Here is a 20,692-nt window from a genome sequence, read left to right as displayed (position 1 = left end):
CTCCTTCTGTATTCCCCCTCATAAACATCCTGTCCACTTCCTTCTGTATTCCCCCTCATAAACATCCTGTCCCACTTCCTTCTGTATTCACCCTCATAAACATCCTGTCCACTTCCTTCTGTATTCCCCCCTCATAAACATCCTGCCCCACTTCCTGCTCCTTCTGTATTCCCCCTCATAAACATCCTGTCCCACTTCCTTCTCATTCTCTATTCACCCTCATAAATCCTGCTCCACTTCTCTTCTCCTTCTGTATTCCCCCTCATAAACATCCTGCCCCACTTCCTTCTCCTTCTGTATTCACCCTCATAAACATCCTGCCCCACTTCCCTTCTCCTTCTGTATTCCCCCTCATAAACATCCTGCCCCACTTCCTTCTCCTTCCGTATTCCCCTCATAAACATCCTGCCCCACTTCCTTCTCCTTCTGTTTCCCCCTCATGAAACATCCTGCCCCACTTCCTTCTCCTTCTGTATTCCCCTCATAAACATCCTGCCCCACTTCCTTCTCCTTCTGTATTCACCCTCATAAACATCCTTCCCCACTTCCTTCTCCTTCTGTATTCACCCTCATAAACATCCTGCCCCACTTCCTTCTCCTTCTGTACCCCCCTCATAAACATCATGTCCACTTCCTTCTCCTTCTGTATTCACCCTCATAAACATCCTGCCACTTCCTTCTCCTTCTGTATTCACCCTCATAAACATCCTTCCCCACTTCCTTCTCCTTCTGTATTCACCCTCATAAACATCCTGCCCAACTTCCTTCTCCTTCTGTATTCACCCTCATAAACATCCTGTCCCACTTCCTTCTCCTTCTGTATTCACCCTCATAAACATCCTGTCCCACTTCCTTCTCCTTCTGTATTCACCCTCATAAACATCCTGCCCCACTTCCTTCTCCTTCTGTATTCCCCCTCATAAACATCCTGTCCCACTTCCTTCTCCTTCTGTATTCCCCCTCATAAACATCCTGTCCCACTTCCTTCTCCTTCTGTATTCCCCCTCATAAACAACCTGCCCCACTTCCTTCTCCTTCTGTATTCCCCCTCATAAACATCCTGTCCCACTTCCTTCTCCTTCTGTATTCCCCCTCATAAACATCCTGTCCCACTTCCTTCTCCTTCTGTATTCACCCTCATAAACATCCTGTCCCACTTCCTTCTCCTTCTGTATTCCCCCTCATAAACATCCTGCCCCACTTCCTTCTCCTTCTGTATTCCCCCTCATAAACATCCTGTCCCACTTCCTTCTCCTTCTGTATTCACCCTCATAAACATCCTGTCCCACTTCCTTCTCCTTCTGTATTCCCCCTCATAAACCTCCTGTCCCACTTCCTTCTCCTTCTGTATTCACCCTCATAAACATCCTGCCCCACTTCCTTCTCCTTCTGTATTCCCCCTCATAAACATCCTGCCCCACTTCCATCTCCTTCTGTATTCCCCCTCATAAACATCCTGCCCCACTTCCTTCTCCTTCTGTATTCCCCCTCATAAACATCCTGCTCCACTTCCATCTCCTTCTGTATTCCCCCTCATAAACATCCTGCCCCACTTCCTTCTCCTTCTGTATTCCCCCTCATAAACATCCTGTCCCACTTCCTTCTGTATTCCCCCTCATAAACATCCTGTCCCACTTCCTTCTGTATTCACCCTCATAAACATCCTGTCCCACTTCCTTCTGTATTCCCCCTCATAAACATCCTGCCCCACTTCCTTCTCCTTCTGTATTCCCCCTCATAAACATCCTGTCCCACTTCCTTCTCCTTCTGTATTCACCCTCATAAACATCCTGCCCCACTTCCTTCTCCTTCTGTATTCCCCTCATAAACATCCTGCCCCACTTCCTTCTCCTTCTGTATTCACCCTCATAAACATCCTAACCCACTTCCTTCTCCTTCTGTATTCCCCCTCATAAACATCCTGCCCCACTTCCTTCTCCTTCTGTATTCACCCTCATAAACATCCTGCCCCACTTCCTTCTCCTTCTGTATTCCCCCTCATAAACATCCTGCCCCACTTCCTTCTCCTTCTGTATTCCCCCTCATAAACATCCTGCCCCACTTCCTTCTCCTTCTGTATTCACCCTCATAAACATCCTTCCCCACTTCCTTCTCCTTCTGTATTCACCCTCATAAACATCCTGCCCCCACTTCCTTCTCCTTCTGTACACCCCCCTCATAAACATCCTGTCCCACTTCCTTCTCCTTCTGTATTCACCCTCATAAACATCCTGCCCCACTTCCTTCTCCTTCTGTATTCACCCTCATAAACATCCTTCCCCACTTCCTTCTCCTTCTGTATTCACCCTCATAAACATCCTGCCCCACTTCCTTCTCCTTCTGTATTCACCCTCATAAACATCCTGTCCCACTTCCTTCTCCTTCTGTATTCACCCTCCATAAACATCCTGTCCCACTTCCTTCTCCTTCTGTATTCACCCTCATAAACATCCTGCCCCACTTCCTTCTCCTTCTGTATTCCCCCTCATAAACATCCTGTCCCACTTCCTTCTCCTTCTGTATTCCCCCTCATAAACATCCTGTCCCACTTCCTTCTCCTTCTGTATTCCCCCTCATAAACATCCTGCCCCACTTCCTTCTCCTTCTGTTTTCCCCCTCATAAACATCCTGTCCCACTTCCTTCTCCTTCTGTATTCCCCCTCATAAACATCCTGTCCCACTTCCTTCTCCTTCTGTATTCCCCCTCATAAACATCCTGTCCCACTTCCTTCTCCTTCTGTATTCCCCCTCATAAACATCCTGCCCCACTTCCTTCTCCTTCTGTATTCCCCCTCATAAACATCCTGTCCCACTTCCTTCTCCTTCTGTATTCACCCTCATAAACATCCTGTCCCACTTCCTTCTCCTTCTGTATTCCCCCTCATAAACCTCCTGTCCCACTTCCTTCTCCTTCTGTATTCACCCTCATAAACATCCTGCCCCACTTCCTTCTCCTTCTGTTTTCCCCCCCTCTAAACCTCTGTCCCACTTCCTTCTCCTTCTGTTTTCCCCATCATAAACATCCTGCCCCACTTCCTTCCCCTTCTATAGTCCCCCCTCATAAACATCCTGCCCCACTTCCTTCTCCTTCTGTATTCCCCCTCATAAACATCCTGCCCCACTTCCTTCTCCTTCTGTATTCACCCTCATAAACATCCTGTCCCACTTCCTTCCCCTTCTATAGTCCCCCTCATAAACATCCTGTCCCACTTCCTTCTCCTTCTGTATTCCCCTCATAAACATCCTGCCCCACTTCCTTCTCCTTCTTTATTCCCCTCATAAACATCCTGTCCCACTTCCTTCTCCTTCTGTATTCACCCTCATAAACATCCTGCCCCACTTCCTTCTCCTTCTGTATTCACCCTCATAAACATCCTTCCCCACTTCCTTCTCCTTCTGTATTCACCCTCATAACATCCTGCCCCACTTCCTTCTCCTTCTGTACACCCCCTCATAAACATCCTGTCCCACTTCCTTCTCCTTCTGTATTCACCCTCATAAACATCCTGCCCCACTTCCTTCTCCTTCTGTATTCACCCTCATAAACATCCTTCCCCACTTCCTTCTCCTTCTGTATTCACCCTCATAAACATCCTGCCCCACTTCCTTCTCCTTCTGTATTCACCCTCATAAACATCCTGTCCCACTTCCTTCTCCTTCTGTATTCACCCTCATAAACATCCTGTCCCACTTCCTTCTCCTTCTGTATTCACCCTCATAAACATCCTGCCCCACTTCCTTCTCCTTCTGTATTCCCCCTCATAAACATCCTGTCCCACTTCCTTCTCCTTCTGTATTCCCCCTCATAAACATCCTGTCCCACTTCCTTCTCCTTCTGTATTCCCCCTCATAAACATCCTGCCCCACTTCCTTCTCCTTCTGTATTCCCCCTCATAAACATCCTGTCCCACTTCCTTCTCCTTCTGTATTCACCCTCATAAACATCCTGTCCCACTTCCTTCTCCTTCTGTATTCACCCTCATAAACATCCTGTCCACTTCCTTCTCCTTCTGTATTCCCCCTCATAAACATCCTGCCCACTTCCTTCTCCTTCTGTATTCCCCCTCATAAACATCCTGTCCCACTTCCTTCTCCTTCTGTATTCACCCTCATAAACATCCTGTCCCACTTCCTTCTCCTTCTGTATTCCCCCTCATAAACCTCTGTCCACTTCCTTCTCCTTCTGTATTCACCCTCATAAACATCCTGCCCCACTTCCTTCTCCTTCTGTTTTCCCCCTCATAAACCTCCTGTCCCACTTCCTTCTCCTTCTGTTTTCCCCCTCATAAACATCCTGCCCCACTTCCTTCCCTTCTATAGTCCCCCTCATAAACATCCTGCCCCACTTCCTTCTCCTTCTGTATTCCCCCCTCATAAACATCCTGCCCCACTTCCTTCTCCTTCTGTATTCACCCTCATAAACATCCTGTCCCACTTCCTTCCCCTTCTATAGTCCCCCTCATAAACATCCTGTCCCACTTCCTTCTCCTTCTGTATTCCCCTCATAAACATCCTGCCCCACTTCCTTCTCCTTCTTTATTCCCCTCATAAACATCCTGTCCCACTTCCTTCTCCTTCTGTATTCACCCTCATAAACATCCTGCCCCACTTCCTTCTCCTTCTGTATTCACCCTCATAAACATCCTTCCCCACTTCCTTCTCCTTCTGTATTCACCCTCATAAACATCCTGCCCCACTTCCTTCTCCTTCTGTACACCCCCTCATAAACATCCTGTCCCACTTCCTTCTCCTTCTGTATTCACCCTCATAAACATCCTGCCCCACTTCCTTCTCCTTCTGTATTCACCCTCATAAACATCCTTCCCCACTTCCTTCTCCTTCTGTATTCACCCTCATAAACATCCTGCCCCACTTCCTTCTCCTTCTGTATTCACCCTCATAAACATCCTGTCCCACTTCCTTCTCCTTCTGTATTCACCCTCATAAACATCCTGTCCCACTTCCTTCTCCTTCTGTATTCACCCCTCATAAACATCCTGCCCCACTCTTCCTTCTCCTTCTGTATTCCCCCTCATAAACATCCTGTCCCACTTCCTTCTCCTTCTGTATTCCCCCCTCATAAACATCCTGTCCCACTTCCTTCTCCTTCTGTATTCCCCCTCATAAACATCCTGCCCCACTTCCTTCTCCTTCTGTATTCCCCCTCATAAACATCCTGTCCCACTTCCTTCTCCTTCTGTATTCCCCCTCATAAACATCCTGTCCACTTCATTCTCCTTCTGTATTCACCCCTCATAAACATCCTGTCCCACTTCCTTCTCCTTCTGTATTCCCCCTCATAAACATCCTGCCCCACTTCCTTCTCCTTCTGTATTCCCCCTCATAAACATCCTGTCCCACTTCCTTCTCCTTCTGTATTCACCCTCATAAACATCCTGTCCCACTTCCTTCTCCTTCTGTATTCCCCCTCATAAACCTCCTGTCCCACTTCCTTCTCCTTCTGTATTCACCCTCATAAACATCCTGCCCCACTTCCTTCTCCTTCTGTTTTCCCCCTCATAAACCTCCTGTCCCACTTCCTTCTCCTTCTGTTTTCCCCCTCATAAACATCCTGCCCCACTTCCTTCCCCTTCTATAGTCCCCCTCATAAACATCCTGCCCCACTTCCTTCTCCTTCTGTATTCCCCCTCATAAACATCCTGCCCCACTTCCTTCTCCTTCTGTATTCACCCTCATAAACATCCTGTCCCACTTCCTTCCCCTTCTATAGTCCCCCTCATAAACATCCTGTCCCACTTCCTTCTCCTTCTGTATTCCCCTCATAAAACATCCTGCCCCACTTCCTTCTCCTTCTGTATTCCCCTCATAAACATCCTGTCCCACTTCCTTCTCCTTCTGTATTCACCCTCATAAACATCCTGCCCCACTTCCTTCTCCTTCTGTATTCCCCTCATAAACATCCTGCCCCACTTCCTTCCCCTTCTATAGTCCCCCTCATAAACATCCTGTCCCACTTCCTTCTCCTTCTGTATTCCCCTCATAAACATCCTGCCCCACTTCCTTCTCCTTCTGTATTCCCCCTCATAAACATCCTGCCCCACTTCCTTCTGTATTCCCCCTCATAAACATCCTGCCCCACTTCCTTCTCCTTCTGTATTCACCCTCATAAACATCCTGTCCCACTTCCTTCTCCTTCTGTATTCCCCCTCATAAACATCCTGTCCCACTTCCTTCTGTATTCCCCCTCATAAACATCCTGCCCCACTTCCTTCTGTATTCCCCCTCATAAACATCCTGCCCCACTTCCTTCTCCTTCTGTATTCCCCCTCATAAACATCCTGCCCCACTTAACTCTTCCCTGTCTACTGGACCCGTGTGGAAGAGGTAAGTTAATGAAAAATACTCCCATTAAAATAAATCAATCCTATGTGTTAAAACACTGATATTTAGTTCATATGATCACTTACATTATGATGGTCTCCCACCAATATATTTTGTGATGTTTATGAACTGTTGATTTGTGAACGCTGTACATGCTAGCTAGTTACTGTACCTTTGACTGTACCTGTTGTCATTGGGCTAGCATGGCTATTCATGTCCCCTGTTTTTCACTGCTACTTTACAGAGGAGTTGGTGTGTAAGGGCAGCACAACACTTCATTTATGGATGTTGTTAGTCTCTTTTTCAGGTATGTCATGTGTTTTATTTTTTCAAGTTATGTTGATGATATTTACATTTACATTTTTTAGTCATTTATCAGACGCTCTTATCCAGAGTGCATACATTATTTTATTTTTTATTTTTTCATTCTTGCCCCCACGTGGGAATCGAACCCACAACCCTGGCGTTGGAAGCGCCATGCTCTACCAACTGAGCTACACAGGGCCCCATGGTTAGCTATGCTCGTCACTATGGAGTATGTAATGCCTGGCTGTCATTGAGAGAGTTGGCTAGCCTACGGGCTGTACGGTATATTAGCTTAATTTCATATTGAACATTACTATTGTCTTATAGCCTGTCTACTGTAGTCATGGTGAAGAGAGGAGTTACTGTTAGTCTTATAGCCTGTCTACTGTAGTCATGGGGAAGAGAGGAGTTACTGTTAGTCTTATAACCTGTCTACTGTAGTCATGGTGAAGAGAGGAGTTACTGTTAGTCTTATAGCCTGTCTACTGTAGTCATGGGGAAGAGAGGAGTTACTGTTAGTCTTATAACCTGTCTACTGTAGTCATGGTGAAGAGAGGAGTTACTGTTAGTCTTATAGCCTGTCTACTGTAGTCATGGTGAAGAGAGGAGTTACTGTTAGTCTTATAGCCTGTCTACTGTAGTCATGGGGGAAGAGAGGAGTTACTGTTAGTCTTATAGCCTGTCTACTGTAGTCATGGGGGAAGAGAGGAGTTACTGTTAGTCTTATAACCTGTCTACTGTAGTCATGGTGAAGAGAGGAGTTACTGTTAGTCTTATAACCTGTCTACTGTAGTCATGGTGAAGAGAGGAGTTACTGTTAGTCTTATAGCCTGTCCACTGTAGTCATGGTGAAGAGAGGAGTTACTGTTAGTCTTATAACCTGTCTACTGTAGTCATGGGGAAGAGAGGAGTTACTGTTAGTCTTATAACCTGTCTACTGTAGTCATGGGGGAAGAGAGGAGTTACTGTTAGTCTTATAGCCTGTCTACTGTAGTCATGGGGGAAGAGAGGAGTTACTGTTAGTCTTATAGCCTGTCCACTGTAGTCATGGGGGAAGAGAGGAGTTACTGTTAGTCTTATAACCTGTCTACTGTAGTCATGGGGAAGAGAGGAGTTACTGTTAGTCTTATAACCTGTCTACTGTAGTCATGGTGAAGAGAGGAGTTACTGTTAGTCTTATAACCTGTCTACTGTAGTCATGGTGAAGAGAGGAGTTACTGTTAGTCTTATAACCTGTCTACTGTAGTCATGGTGAAGAGAGGAGTTACTGTTAGTCTTATAGCCTGTCTACTGTAGTCATGGTGAAGAGAGGAGTTACTGTTAGTCTTATAACCTGTCTACTGTAGTCATGGTGAAGAGAGGAGTTACTGTTAGTCTTATAACCTGTCTACTGTAGTCATGGTGAAGAGAGGAGTTACTGTTAGTCTTATAGCCTGTCTACTGTAGTCATGGTGAAGAGAGGAGTTACTGTTAGTCTTATAACCTGTCTACTGTAGTCATGGTGAAGAGAGGAGTTACTGTTAGTCTTATAGCCTGTCTACTGTAGTCATGGTGAAGAGAGGAGTTACTGTTAGTCTTATAGCCTGTCTACTGTAGTCATGGTGAAGAGAGGAGTTACTGTTAGTCTTATAACCTGTCTACTGTAGTCATGGTGAAGAGAGGAGTTACTGTTAGTCTTATAACCTGTCTACTGTAGTCATGGTGAATAGAGGAGTTACTGTTAGTCTTATAGCCTGTCTACTGTAGTCATGGTGAAGAGAGGAGTTACTGTTAGTCTTATAGCCTGTCTACTGTAGTCATGGTGAAGAGAGGAGTTACTGTTAGTCTTATAACCTGTCTACTGTAGTCATGGTGAAGAGAGGAGTTACTGTTAGTCTTATAGCCTGTCTACTGTAGTCATGGTGAAGAGAGGAGTTACTGTTAGTCTTATAGCCTGTCTACTGTCGTCATGGTGAAGAGAGGAGTTACTGTTAGTCTTATAACCTGTCTACTGTAGTCATGGGGAAGAGAGGAGTTACTGTTAGTCTTATAACCTGTCTACTGTAGTCATGGTGAAGAGAGGAGTTACTGTTAGTCTTATAACCTGTCTACTGTAGTCATGGTGAAGAGAGGAGTTACTGTTAGTCTTATAGCCTGTCTACTGTAGTCATGGTGAATAGAGGAGTTACTGTTAGTCTTATAACCTGTCTACTGTATTCATGGTGAAGAGAGGAGTTACTGTTAGTCTTATAGCCTGTCTACTGTAGTCATGGTGAAGAGAGGAGTTACTGTTAGTCTTATAGCCTGTCTACTGTAGTCATGGTGAAGAGAGGAGTTACTGTTAGTCTTATAACCTGTCTACTGTAGTCATGGTGAAGAGAGGAGTTACTGTTAGTCTTATAACCTGTCTACTGTAGTCATGGTGAATAGAGGAGTTACTGTTAGTCTTATAACCTGTCTACTGTAGTCATGGTGAAGAGAGGAGTTACTGTTAGTCTTATAGCCTGTCTACTGTAGTCATGGTGAAGAGAGGAGTTACTGTTAGTCTTATAGCCTGTCTACTGTAGTCATGGTGAAGAGAGGAGTTACTGTTAGTCTTATAACCTGTCTACTGTAGTCACGGGGAAGAGAGGAGTTACTGTTAGTCTTATAACCTGTCTACTGTAGTCATGGTGAAGAGAGGAGTTACTGTTAGTCTTATAGCCTGTCTACTGTAGTCATGGTGAAGAGAGGAGTTACTGTTAGTCTTATAACCTGTCTACTGTAGTCATGGTGAAGAGAGGAGTTACTGTTAGTCTTATAGCCTGTCTACTGTAGTCATGGGGAAGAGAGGAGTTACTGTTAGTCTTATAACCTGTCTACTGTAGTCATGGTGAAGAGAGGAGTTACTGTTAGTCTTATAGCCTGTCTACTGTAGTCATGGTGAAGAGAGGAGTTACTGTTAGTCTTATAACCTGTCTACTGTAGTCATGGTGAAGAGAGGAGTTACTGTTAGTCTTATAACCTGTCTACTGTAGTCATGGGGAAGAGAGGAGGTACTGTTAGTCTTATAACCTGTCTACTGTAGTCATGGTGAAGAGAGGAGTTACTGTTAGTCTTATAACCTGTCTACTGTAGTCATGGGGAAGAGAGGAGTTACTGTTAGTCTTATAGCCTGTCTACTGTAGTCATGGGGAAGAGAGGAGTTACTGTTAGTCTTATAGCCTGTCTACTGTAGTCATGGTGAAGAGAGGAGTTACTGTTAGTCGTATAACCTGTCTACTGTAGTCATGGTGAAGAGAGGAGTTACTGTTAGTCTTATAGCCTGTCTACTGTAGTCATGGTGAAGAGAGGAGTTACTGTTAGTCTTATAGCCTGTCTACTGTAGTCATGGGGAAGAGAGGAGTTACTGTTAGTCTTATAGCCTGTCTACTGTAGTCATGGTGAAGAGAGGAGTTACTGTTAGTCTTATAGCCTGTCTACTGTAGTCATGGGGAAGAGAGGAGTTACTGTTAGTCTTATAACCTGTCTACTGTAGTCATGGGGAAGAGAGGAGTTACTGTTAGTCTTATAACCTGTCTACTGTAGTCATGGTGAAGAGAGGAGTTACTGTTAGTCTTATAGCCTGTCTACTGTAGTCATGGTGAAGAGAGGAGTTACTGTTAGTCTTATAACCTGTCTACTGTAGTCATGGGGAAGAGAGGAGTTACTGTTAGTCTTATAGCCTGTCTACTGTAGTCATGGTGAAGAGAGGAGTTACTGTTAGTCTTATAGCCTGTCTACTGTAGTCATGGGGAAGAGAGGAGTTACTGTTAGTCTTATAACCTGTCTACTGTAGTCATGGTGAAGAGAGGAGTTACTGTTAGTCTTATAGCCTGTCCACTGTAGTCATGGTGAAGAGAGGAGTTACTGTTAGTCTTATAACCTGTCTACTGTAGTCATGGTGAAGAGAGGAGTTACTGTTAGTCTTATAGCCTGTCTACTGTAGTCATGGGGAAGAGAGGAGTTACTGTTAGTCTTATAGCCTGTCTACTGTAGTCATGGTGAAGAGAGGAGTTACTGTTAGTCTTATAGCCTGTCTACTGTAGTCATGGGGAAGAGAGGAGTTACTGTTAGTCTTATAGCCTGTCTACTGTAGTCATGGTGAATAGAGGAGTTACTGTTAGTCTTATAGCCTGTCTACTGTAGTCATGGTGAAGAGAGGAGTTACTGTTAGTCTTATAACCTGTCTACTGTAGTCATGGGGAAGAGAGGAGTTACTGTTAGTCTTATAGCCTGTCTACTGTAGTCATGGTGAAGAGAGGAGTTACTGTTAGTCTTATAACCTGTCTACTGTAGTCATGGGGAAGAGAGGAGTTACTGTTAGTCTTATAGCCTGTCTACTGTAGTCATGGGGAAGAGAGGAGTTACTGTTAGTCTTATAGCCTGTCCACTGTAGTCATGGGGAAGAGAGGAGTTACTGTTAGTCTTATAACCTGTCTACTGTAGTCATGGGGAAGAGAGGAGTTACTGTTAGTCTTATAACCTGTCTACTGTAGTCATGGTGAAGAGAGGAGTTACTGTTAGTCTTATAGCCTGTCTACTGTAGTCATGGTGAAGAGAGGAGTTACTGTTAGTCTTATAGCCTGTCTACTGTAGTCATGGTGAAGAGAGGAGTTACTGTTAGTCTTATAACCTGTCTACTGTAGTCATGGTGAATATAGGAGTTACTGTTAGTCTTATAGCCTGTCTACTGTAGTCATGGGGAAGAGAGGAGTTACTGTTAGTCTTATAGCCTGTCTACTGTAGTCATGGTGAAGAGAGGAGTTACTGTTAGTCTTATAGCCTGTCTACTGTAGTCATGGGGAAGAGAGGAGTTACTGTTAGTCTTATAACCTGTCTACTGTAGTCATGGGGAAGAGAGGAGTTACTGTTAGTCTTATAGCCTGTCTACTGTAGTCATGGGGAAGAGAGGAGTTACTGTTAGTCTTATAACCTGTCTACTGTAGTCATGGTGAATAGAGGAGTTACTGTTAGTCTTATAACCTGTCTACTGTAGTCATGGTGAAGAGAGGAGTTACTGTTAGTCTTATAACCTGTCTACTGTAGTCATGGGGAAGAGAGGAGTTACTGTTAGTCTTATAACCTGTCTACTGTAGTCATGGGGAAGAGAGGAGTTACTGTTAGTCTTATAGCCTGTCTACTGTAGTCATGGGGAAGAGAGGAGTTACTGTTAGTCTTATAACCTGTCTACTGTAGTCATGGTGAAGAGAGGAGTTACTGTTAGTCTTATAGCCTGTCTACTGTAGTCATGGTGAAGAGAGGAGTTACTGTTAGTCTTATAACCTGTCTACTGTAGTCATGGGGAAGAGAGGAGTTACTGTTAGTCTTATAACCTGTCTACTGTAGTCATGGTGAAGAGAGGAGTTACTGTTAGTCTTATAGCCTGTCTATTGTAGTCATGGGGAAGAGAGGAGTTACTGTTAGTCTTATAGCCTTTCTACTGTAGTCATGGTGAAGAGAGGAGTTACTGTTAGTCTTATAACCTGTCCACTGTAGTCATGGGGAAGAGAGGAGTTACTGTTAGTCTTATAGCCTGTCTACTGTAGTCATGGTGAATAGAGGAGTTACTGTTAGTCTTATAACCTGTCTACTGTAGTCATGGGGAAGAGAGGAGTTACTGTTAGTCTTATAGCCTGTCTACTGTAGTCATGGGGAAGAGAGGAGTTACTGTTAGTCTTATAGCCTGTCTACTGTAGTCATGGTGAAGAGAGGAGTTACTGTTAGTCTTATAACCTGTCTACTGTAGTCATGGTGAAGAGAGGAGTTACTGTTAGTCTTATAACCTGTCTACTGTAGTCATGGTGAAGAGAGGAGTTACTGTTAGTCTTATAGCCTGTCTACTGTAGTCATGGGGAAGAGAGGAGTTACTGTTAGTCTTATAGCCTGTCTACTGTAGTCATGGTGAAGAGAGGAGTTACTGTTAGTCTTATAACCTGTCTACTGTAGTCATGGGGAAGAGAGGAGTTACTGTTAGTCTTATAACCTGTCTACTGTAGTCATGGTGAAGAGAGGAGTTACTGTTAGTCTTATAGCCTGTCTACTGTAGTCATGGTGAAGAGAAGAGTTACTGTTAGTCTTATAACCTGTCTACTGTAGTCATGGTGAAGAGAGGAGTTACTGTTAGTCGTATAACCTGTCTACTGAAGTAATGGTGAAGAGAGGAGTTACTGTTAGTCTTATAACCTGTCTACTGTAGTCATGGTGAAGAGAGGAGTTACTGTTAGTCTTATAGCCTGTCTACTGTAGTCATGGGGAAGAGAGGAGTTACTGTTAGTCTTATAACCTGTCTACTGTAGTCATGGTGAAGAGAGGAGTTACTGTTAGTCTTATAGCCTGTCTACTGTAGTCATGGGGAAGAGAGGAGTTACTGTTAGTCTTATAACCTGTCTACTGTAGTCATGGGGAAGAGAGGAGTTACTGTTAGTCTTATAACCTGTCTACTGAAGTCATGGGGAAGAGAGGAGTTACTGTTAGTCTTATAACCTGTCCACTGTAGTCATGGGGAAGAGAGGAGTTACTGTTAGTCTTATAACCTGTCTACTGTAGTCATGGTGAAGAGAGGAGTTACTGTTAGTCTTATAACCTGTCTACTGTAGTCATGGTGAAGAGAGGAGTTACTGTTAGTCTTATAACCTGTCTACTGTAGTCATGGTGAAGAGAGGAGTTACTGTTAGTCTTATAACCTGTCTACTGTAGTCATGGTGAAGAGAGGAGTTACTGTTAGTCTTATAGCCTGTCTACTGAAGTAATGGTGAAGAGAGGAGTTACTGTTAGTCTTATAACCTGTCTACTGTAGTCATGGGGAAGAGAGGAGTTACTGTTAGTCTTATAGCCTGTCTACTGAAGTCATGGGGAAGAGAGGAGTTACTGTTAGTCTTATAACCTGTCCACTGTAGTCATGGGGAAGAGAGGAGTTACTGTTAGTCTTATAACCTGTCTACTGTAGTCATGGTGAAGAGAGGAGTTACTGTTAGTCTTATAACCTGTCTACTGTAGTCATGGTGAAGAGAGGAGTTACTGTTAGTCTTATAACCTGTCTACTGTAGTCATGGTGAAGAGAGGAGTTACTGTTAGTCTTATAACCTGTCTACTGTAGTCATGGTGAAGAGAGGAGTTACTGTTAGTCTTATAGCCTGTCTACTGTAGTCATGGTGAAGAGATGAGTTACTGTTAGTCTTATAACCTGTCTACTGTAGTCATGGGGAAGAGATGAGTTACTGTTAGTCTTATAACCTGTCTACTGTAGTCATGGGGAAGAGAGGAGTTACTGTTAGTCTTATAACCTGTCTACTGTAGTCATGGTGAAGAGAGGAGTTACTGTTAGTCTTTTAGCCTGTCTACTGTAGTCATGGTGAAGAGAGGAGTTACTGTTAGTCTTATAGCCTGTCTACTGTAGTCATGGTGAAGAGAGGAGTTACTGTTAGTCTTATAACCTGTCTACTGTAGTCATGGGGAAGAGAGGAGTTACTGTTAGTCTTATAACCTGTCTACTGTAGTCATGGTGAAGAGAGGAGTTACTGTTAGTCTTTTAGCCTGTCTACTGTAGTCATGGTGAAGAGAGGAGTTACTGTTAGTCTTATAGCCTGTCTACTGTAGTCATGGTGAAGAGAGGAGTTACTGTTAGTCTTATAACCTGTCTACTGTAGTCATGGTGAAGAGAGGAGTTACTGTTAGTCTTATAACCTGTCTACTGTAGTCATGGGGAAGAGAGGAGTTACTGTTAGTCTTATAACCTGTCTACTGTAGTCATGGTGAAGAGAGGAGTTACTGTTAGTCTTATAGCCTGTCTACTGTAGTCATGGTGAAGAGAGGAGTTACTGTTAGTCTTATAACCTGTCTACTGTAGTCATGGTGAAGAGAGGAGTTACTGTTAGTCTTATAGCCTGTCTACTGTAGTCATGGGGAAGAGAGGAGTTACTGTTAGTCTTATAGCCTGTCTACTGTAGTCATGGGGAAGAGAGGAGTTACTGTTAGTCTTATAGCCTGTCTACTGTAGTCATGGTGAAGAGAGGAGTTACTGTTAGTCTTATAACCTGTCTACTGTAGTCATGGGGAAGAGAGGAGTTACTGTTAGTCTTATAGCCTGTCTACTGTAGTCATGGTGAATAGAGGAGTTACTGTTAGTCTTATAACCTGTCTACTGTAGTCATGGTGAAGAGAGGAGTTACTGTTAGTCTTATAGCCTGTCTACTGTAGTCATGGTGAAGAGAGGAGTTACTGTTAGTCTTATAACCTGTCTACTGTAGTCATGGGGAAGAGAGGAGTTACTGTTAGTCTTATAGCCTGTCTACTGTAGTCATGGGGAAGAGAGGAGTTACTGTTAGTCTTATAACCTGTCTACTGTAGTCATGGGGAAGAGAGGAGTTACTGTTAGTCTTATAACCTGTCTACTGTAGTCATGGGGAAGAGAGGAGTTACTGTTAGTCTTATAACCTGTCTACTGTAGTCATGGTGAAGAGAGGAGTTACTGTTAGTCTTATAACCTGTCTACTGTAGTCATGGTGAAGAGAGGAGTTACTGTTAGTCTTATAGCCTGTCTACTGTAGTCATGGGGAAGAGAGGAGTTACTGTTAGTCTTATAACCTGTCTACTGTAGTCATGGGGAAGAGAGGAGTTACTGTTAGTCTTATAGCCTGTCTACTGTAGTCATGGTGAAGAGAGGAGTTACTGTTAGTCTTATAGCCTGTCTACTGTAGTCATGGTGAATAGAGGAGTTACTGTTAGTCTTATAACCTGTCTACTGTAGTCATGGTGAAGAGAGGAGTTACTGTTAGTCTTATAACCTGTCTACTGTAGTCATGGTGAAGAGAGGAGTTGGTGTTAGTCTTATAACCTGTCTACTGTAGTCATGGGGAAGAGAGGAGTTACTGTTAGTCTTATAACCTGTCTACTGTAGTCATGGTGAAGAGAGGAGTTACTGTTAGTCTTATAGCCTGTCTACTGTAGTCATGGTGAAGAGAGGAGTTACTGTTAGTCTTATAGCCTGTCTACTGTAGTCATGGTGAAGAGAGGAGTTACTGTTAGTCTTATAACCTGTCTACTGTAGTCATGGTGAAGAGAGGAGTTACTGTTAGTCTTATAACCTGTCTACTGTAGTCATGGTGAAGAGAGGAGTTACTGTTAGTCTTATAGCCTGTCTACTGTAGTCATGGTGAAGAGAGGAGTTACTGTTAGTCTTATAGCCTGTCTACTGTAGTCATGGTGAAGAGAGGAGTTACTGTTAGTCTTATAGCCTGTCTACTGTAGTCATGGTGAAGAGAGGAGTTACTGTTAGTCTTATAACCTGTCTACTGTAGTCATGGTGAAGAGAGGAGTTACTGTTAGTCTTATAGCCTGTCTACTGTAGTCATGGTGAAGAGAGGAGTTACTGTTAGTCTTATAACCTGTCTACTGTAGTCATGGTGAAGAGAGGAGTTACTGTTAGTCTTATAACCTGTCTACTGTAGTCATGGTGAAGAGAGGAGTTACTGTTAGTCTTATAACCTGTCTACTGTAGTCATGGTGAAGAGAGGGAGTTACTGTTAGTCTTATAGCCTGTCTACTGTAGTCATGGTGAAGAGAGGAGTTACTGTTAGTCTTATAGCCTGTCTACTGTAGTCATGGTGAAGAGAGGAGTTACTGTTAGTCTTATAACCTGTCTACTGTAGTCATGGTGAAGAGAGGAGTTACTGTTAGTCTTATAGCCTGTCTACTGTAGTCATGGTGAAGAGAGGAGTTACTGTTAGTCTTATAACCTGTCTACTGTAGTCATGGTGAAGAGAGGAGTTACTGTTAGTCTTATAGCCTGTCTACTGTGGTCATGGTGAAGAGAGGAGTTACTGTTAGTCTTATAGCCTGTCTACTGTAGTCATGGTGAAGAGAGGAGTTACTGTTAGTCTTATAGCCTGTCTACTGTAGTCATGGTGAAGAGAGGAGTTACTGTTAGTCTTATAGCCTGTCTACTGTAGTCATGGTGAAGAGAGGAGTTACTGTTAGTCTTATAACCTGTCTACTGTAGTCATGGTGAAGAGAGGAGTTACTGTTAGTCTTATAGCCTGTCTACTGTAGTCATGGGGAAGAGAGGAGTTACTGTTAGTCTTATAGCCTGTCTACTGTAGTCATGGTGAAGAGAGGAGTTACTGTTAGTCTTATAGCCTGTCTACTGTAGTCATGGTGAAGAGAGGAGTTGGTGTTAGTCTTATAACCTGTCTACTGTAGTCATGGGGAAGAGAGGAGTTACTGTTAGTCTTATAACCTGTCTACTGTAGTCATGGTGAAGAGAGGAGTTACTGTTAGTCTTATAGCCTGTCTACTGTAGTCATGGGGAAGAGAGGAGTTACTGTTAGTCTTATAGCCTGTCTACTGTAGTCATGGTGAAGAGAGGAGTTACTGTTAGTCTTATAGCCTGTCTACTGTAGTCATGGTGAAGAGAGGAGTTACTGTTAGTCTTATAGCCTGTCTACTGTAGTCATGGTGAAGAGAGGAGTTACTGTTAGTCTTATAGCCTGTCTACTGTAGTCATGGTGAAGAGAGGAGTTACTGTTAGTCTTATAGCCTGTCTACTGTAGTCATGGGGAAGAGAGGAGTTACTGTTAGTCTTATAGCCTGTCTACTGTAGTCATGGTGAAGAGAGGAGTTGGTGTTAGTCTTATAACCTGTCTACTGTAGTCATGGTGAAGAGAGGAGTTACTGTTAGTCTTATAGCCTGTCTACTGTAGTCATGGTGAATAGAGGAGTTACTGTTAGTCTTATAACCTGTCTACTGTAGTCATGGTGAAGAGAGGAGTTACTGTTAGTCTTATAGCCTGTCTACTGTAGTCATGGTGAAGAGAGGAGTTACTGTTAGTCTTATAACCTGTCTACTGTAGTCATGGTGAAGAGAGGAGTTGGTGTTAGTCTTATAGCCTGTCTACTGTAGTCATGGTGAAGAGAGGAGTTACTGTTAGTCTTATAACCTGTCTACTGTAGTCATGGTGAAGAGAGGAGTTACTGTTAGTCTTATAGCCTGTCTACTGTAGTCATGGTGAAGAGAGGAGTTACTGTTAGTCTTATAGCCTGTCTACTGTAGTCATGGTGAAGAGAGGAGTTACTGTTAGTCTTATAACCTGTCTACTGTAGTCATGGGGAAGAGAGGAGTTACTGTTAGTCTTATAACCTGTCTACTGTAGTCATGGTGAAGAGAGGAGTTACTGTTAGTCTTCTAACCTGTCTACTGTAGTCATGGGGAAGAGAGGAGTTACTGTTAGTCTTATAACCTGTCTACTGTAGTCATGGTGAAGAGAGGAGTTACTGTTAGTCTTATAACCTGTCTACTGTAGTCATGGGGAAGAGAGGAGTTACTGTTAGTCTTATAACCTGTCTACTGTAGTCATGGTGAAGAGAGGAGTTACTGTTAGTCTTATAGCCTGTCTACTGTAGTCATGGTGAAGAGAGGAGTTACTGTTAGTCTTATAACCTGTCTACTGTAGTCATGGGGAAGAGAGGAGTTACTGTTAGTCTTATAGCCTGTCTACTGTAGTCATGGGGAAGAGAGGAGTTACTGTTAGTCTTATAACCTGTCTACTGTAGTCATGGGGAAGAGAGGAGTTACTGTTAGTCTTATAGCCTGTCTACTGTAGTCATGGGGAAGAGAGGAGTTACTGTTAGTCTTATAACCTGTCTACTGTAGTCATGGTGAAGAGAGGAGTTACTGTTAGTCTTATAACCTGTCTACTGTAGTCATGGGGAAGAGAGGAGTTACTGTTAGTCTTATAGCCTGTCTACTGTAGTCATGGGGAAGAGAGGAGTTACTGTTAGTCTTATAACCTGTCTACTGTAGTCATGGGGGAAGAGAGGAGTTACTGTTAGTCTTATAGCCTGTCTACTGTAGTCATGGGGAAGAGAGGAGTTACTGTTAGTCTTATAGCCTGTCTACTGTAGTCATGGTGAAGAGAGGAGTTACTGTTAGTCTTATAGCCTGTCTATTGTAGTCATGGGGAAGAGAGGAGTTACTGTTAGTCTTATAACCTGTCTACTGTAGTCATGGGGAAGAGAGGAGTTACTGTTAGTCTTATAGCCTGTCTACTGTAGTCATGGGGAAGAGAGGAGTTACTGTTAGTCTTATAGCCTGTCTACTGTAGTCATGGTGAAGAGAGGAGTTACTGTTAGTCTTATAGCCTGTCTACTGTAGTCATGGTGAAGAGAGGAGTTACTGTTAGTCTTATAACCTGTCTACTGTAGTCATGGTGAAGAGAGGAGTTACTGTTAGTCTTATACCCTGTCTACTGTAGTCATGGGGAAGAGAGGAGTTACTGTTAGTCTTATAGCCTGTCTACTGTAGTCATGGTGAAGAGAGGAGTTACTGTTAGTCTTATAGCCTGTCTACTGTAGTCATGGGGAAGAGAGGAGTTACTGTTAGTCTTATAACCTGTCTACTGTAGTCATGGTGAAGAGAGGAGTTACTGTTAGTCTTATAACCTGTCTACTGTAGTCATGGGGAAGAGAGGAGTTACTGTTAGTCTTATAACCTGTCTACTGTAGTCATGGGGAAGAGAGGAGTTACTGTTAGTCTTATAACCTGTCTACTGTAGTCATGGTGAAGAGAGGAGTTACTGTTAGTCTTATAGCCTGTCTACTGTAGTCATGGGGAAGAGAGGAGTTACTGTTAGTCTTATAGCCTGTCTACTGTAGTCATGGGGAAGAGAGGAGTTACTGTTAGTCTTATAGCCTGTCTACTGTAGTCATGGTGAAGAGAGGAGTTACTGTTAGTCTTATAGCCTGTCTATTGTAGTCATGGGGAAGAGAGGAGTTACTGTTAGTCTTATAGCCTGTCTACTGTAGTCATGGTGAATAGAGGAGTTACTGTTAGTCTTATAACCTGTCTACTGTAGTCATGGTGAATAGAGGAGTTACTGTTAGTCTTATAGCCTGTCTACTGTAGTCATGGTGAATAGAGGAGTTACTGTTAGTCTTATAGCCTGTCTACTGTAGTCATGGGGAAGAGAGGAGTTACTGTTAGTCTTATAACCTGTCTACTGTAGTCATGGGGAAGAGAGGAGTTACTGTTAGTCTTATAACCTGTCTACTGTAGTCATGGTGAATAGAGGAGTTACTGTTAGTCTTATAACCTGTCTACTGTAGTCATGGGGAAGAGAGGAGTTACTGTTAGTCTTATAGCCTGTCTACTGTAGTCATGGTGAAGAGAGGAGTTACTGTTAGTCTTATAGCCTGTCTACTGTAGTCATGGTGAAGAGAGGAGTTACTGTTAGTCTTATAGCCTGTCTACTGTAGTCATGGTGAAGAGAGGAGTTACTGTTAGTCTTATAACCTGTCTACTGTAGTCATGGTGAAGAGAGGAGTTACTGTTAGTCTTATAGCCTGTCTACTGTAGTCATGGTGAAGAGAGGAATTACTGTTAGTCTTATAGCCTGTCTACTGTAGTCATGGTGAAGAGAGGAGTTACTGTTAGTCTTATAGCCTGTCTACTGTAGTCATGGTGAAGAGAGGAGTTACTGTTAGTCTTATAGCCTGTCTACTGTAGTCATGGTGAAGAGAGGAGTTACTGTTAGTCTTATAGCCTGTCTACTGTAGTCATGGTGAAGAGAGGAGTTACTGTTAGTCTTATAACCTGTCTACTGTAGTCATGGTGAAGAGAGGAGTTACTGTTAGTCTTATAGCCTGTCTACTGTAGTCATGGTGAAGAGAGGAGCTACTGTTAGTCTTATAACCTGTCTACTGTAGTCATGGTGAAGAGAGGAGTTACTGTTAGTCTTATAGCCTGTCTACTGTAGTCATGGTGAAGAGAGGAGTTACTGTTAGTCTTATAGCCTGTCTACTGTAGTCATGGTGAAGAGAGGAGTTACTGTTAGTCTTATAGCCTGTCTACTGTAGTCATGGTGAATAGAGGAGTTACTGTTAGTCTTATAACCTGTCTACTGTAGTCATGGTGAAGAGAGGAGTTACTGTTAGTCTTATAGCCTGTCTACTGTAGTCATGGTGAAGAGAGGAGTTACTGTTAGTCTTATAACCTGTCTACTGTAGTCATGGTGAAGAGAGGAGTTACTGTTAGTCTTATAACCTGTCTACT

The 20,692-nt window shown here is 43.5% G+C and overlaps 1 protein-coding gene and 1 non-coding gene across 2 annotated transcripts in view; both read right to left on the bottom strand.

The window, feature by feature from the left end:
* Positions 1-20,692, bottom strand: part of LOC121535707 (protein APCDD1-like) — an 86,954-nt gene that overhangs the window by 54,675 nt on the left and 11,587 nt on the right. The window lies entirely within an intron of this gene.
* trnag-ucc lies at positions 6,773-6,847 on the bottom strand. The gene has a single exon. It is a non-coding gene; the product is annotated as a tRNA-Gly (tRNA).

This window comes from Coregonus clupeaformis, chromosome 21 (assembly GCF_020615455.1).
Source record: "Coregonus clupeaformis isolate EN_2021a chromosome 21, ASM2061545v1, whole genome shotgun sequence".
Taxonomy (NCBI): domain Eukaryota; kingdom Metazoa; phylum Chordata; class Actinopteri; order Salmoniformes; family Salmonidae; genus Coregonus; species Coregonus clupeaformis.
This window is presented reverse-complemented; position numbering and strand designations above follow the sequence as displayed.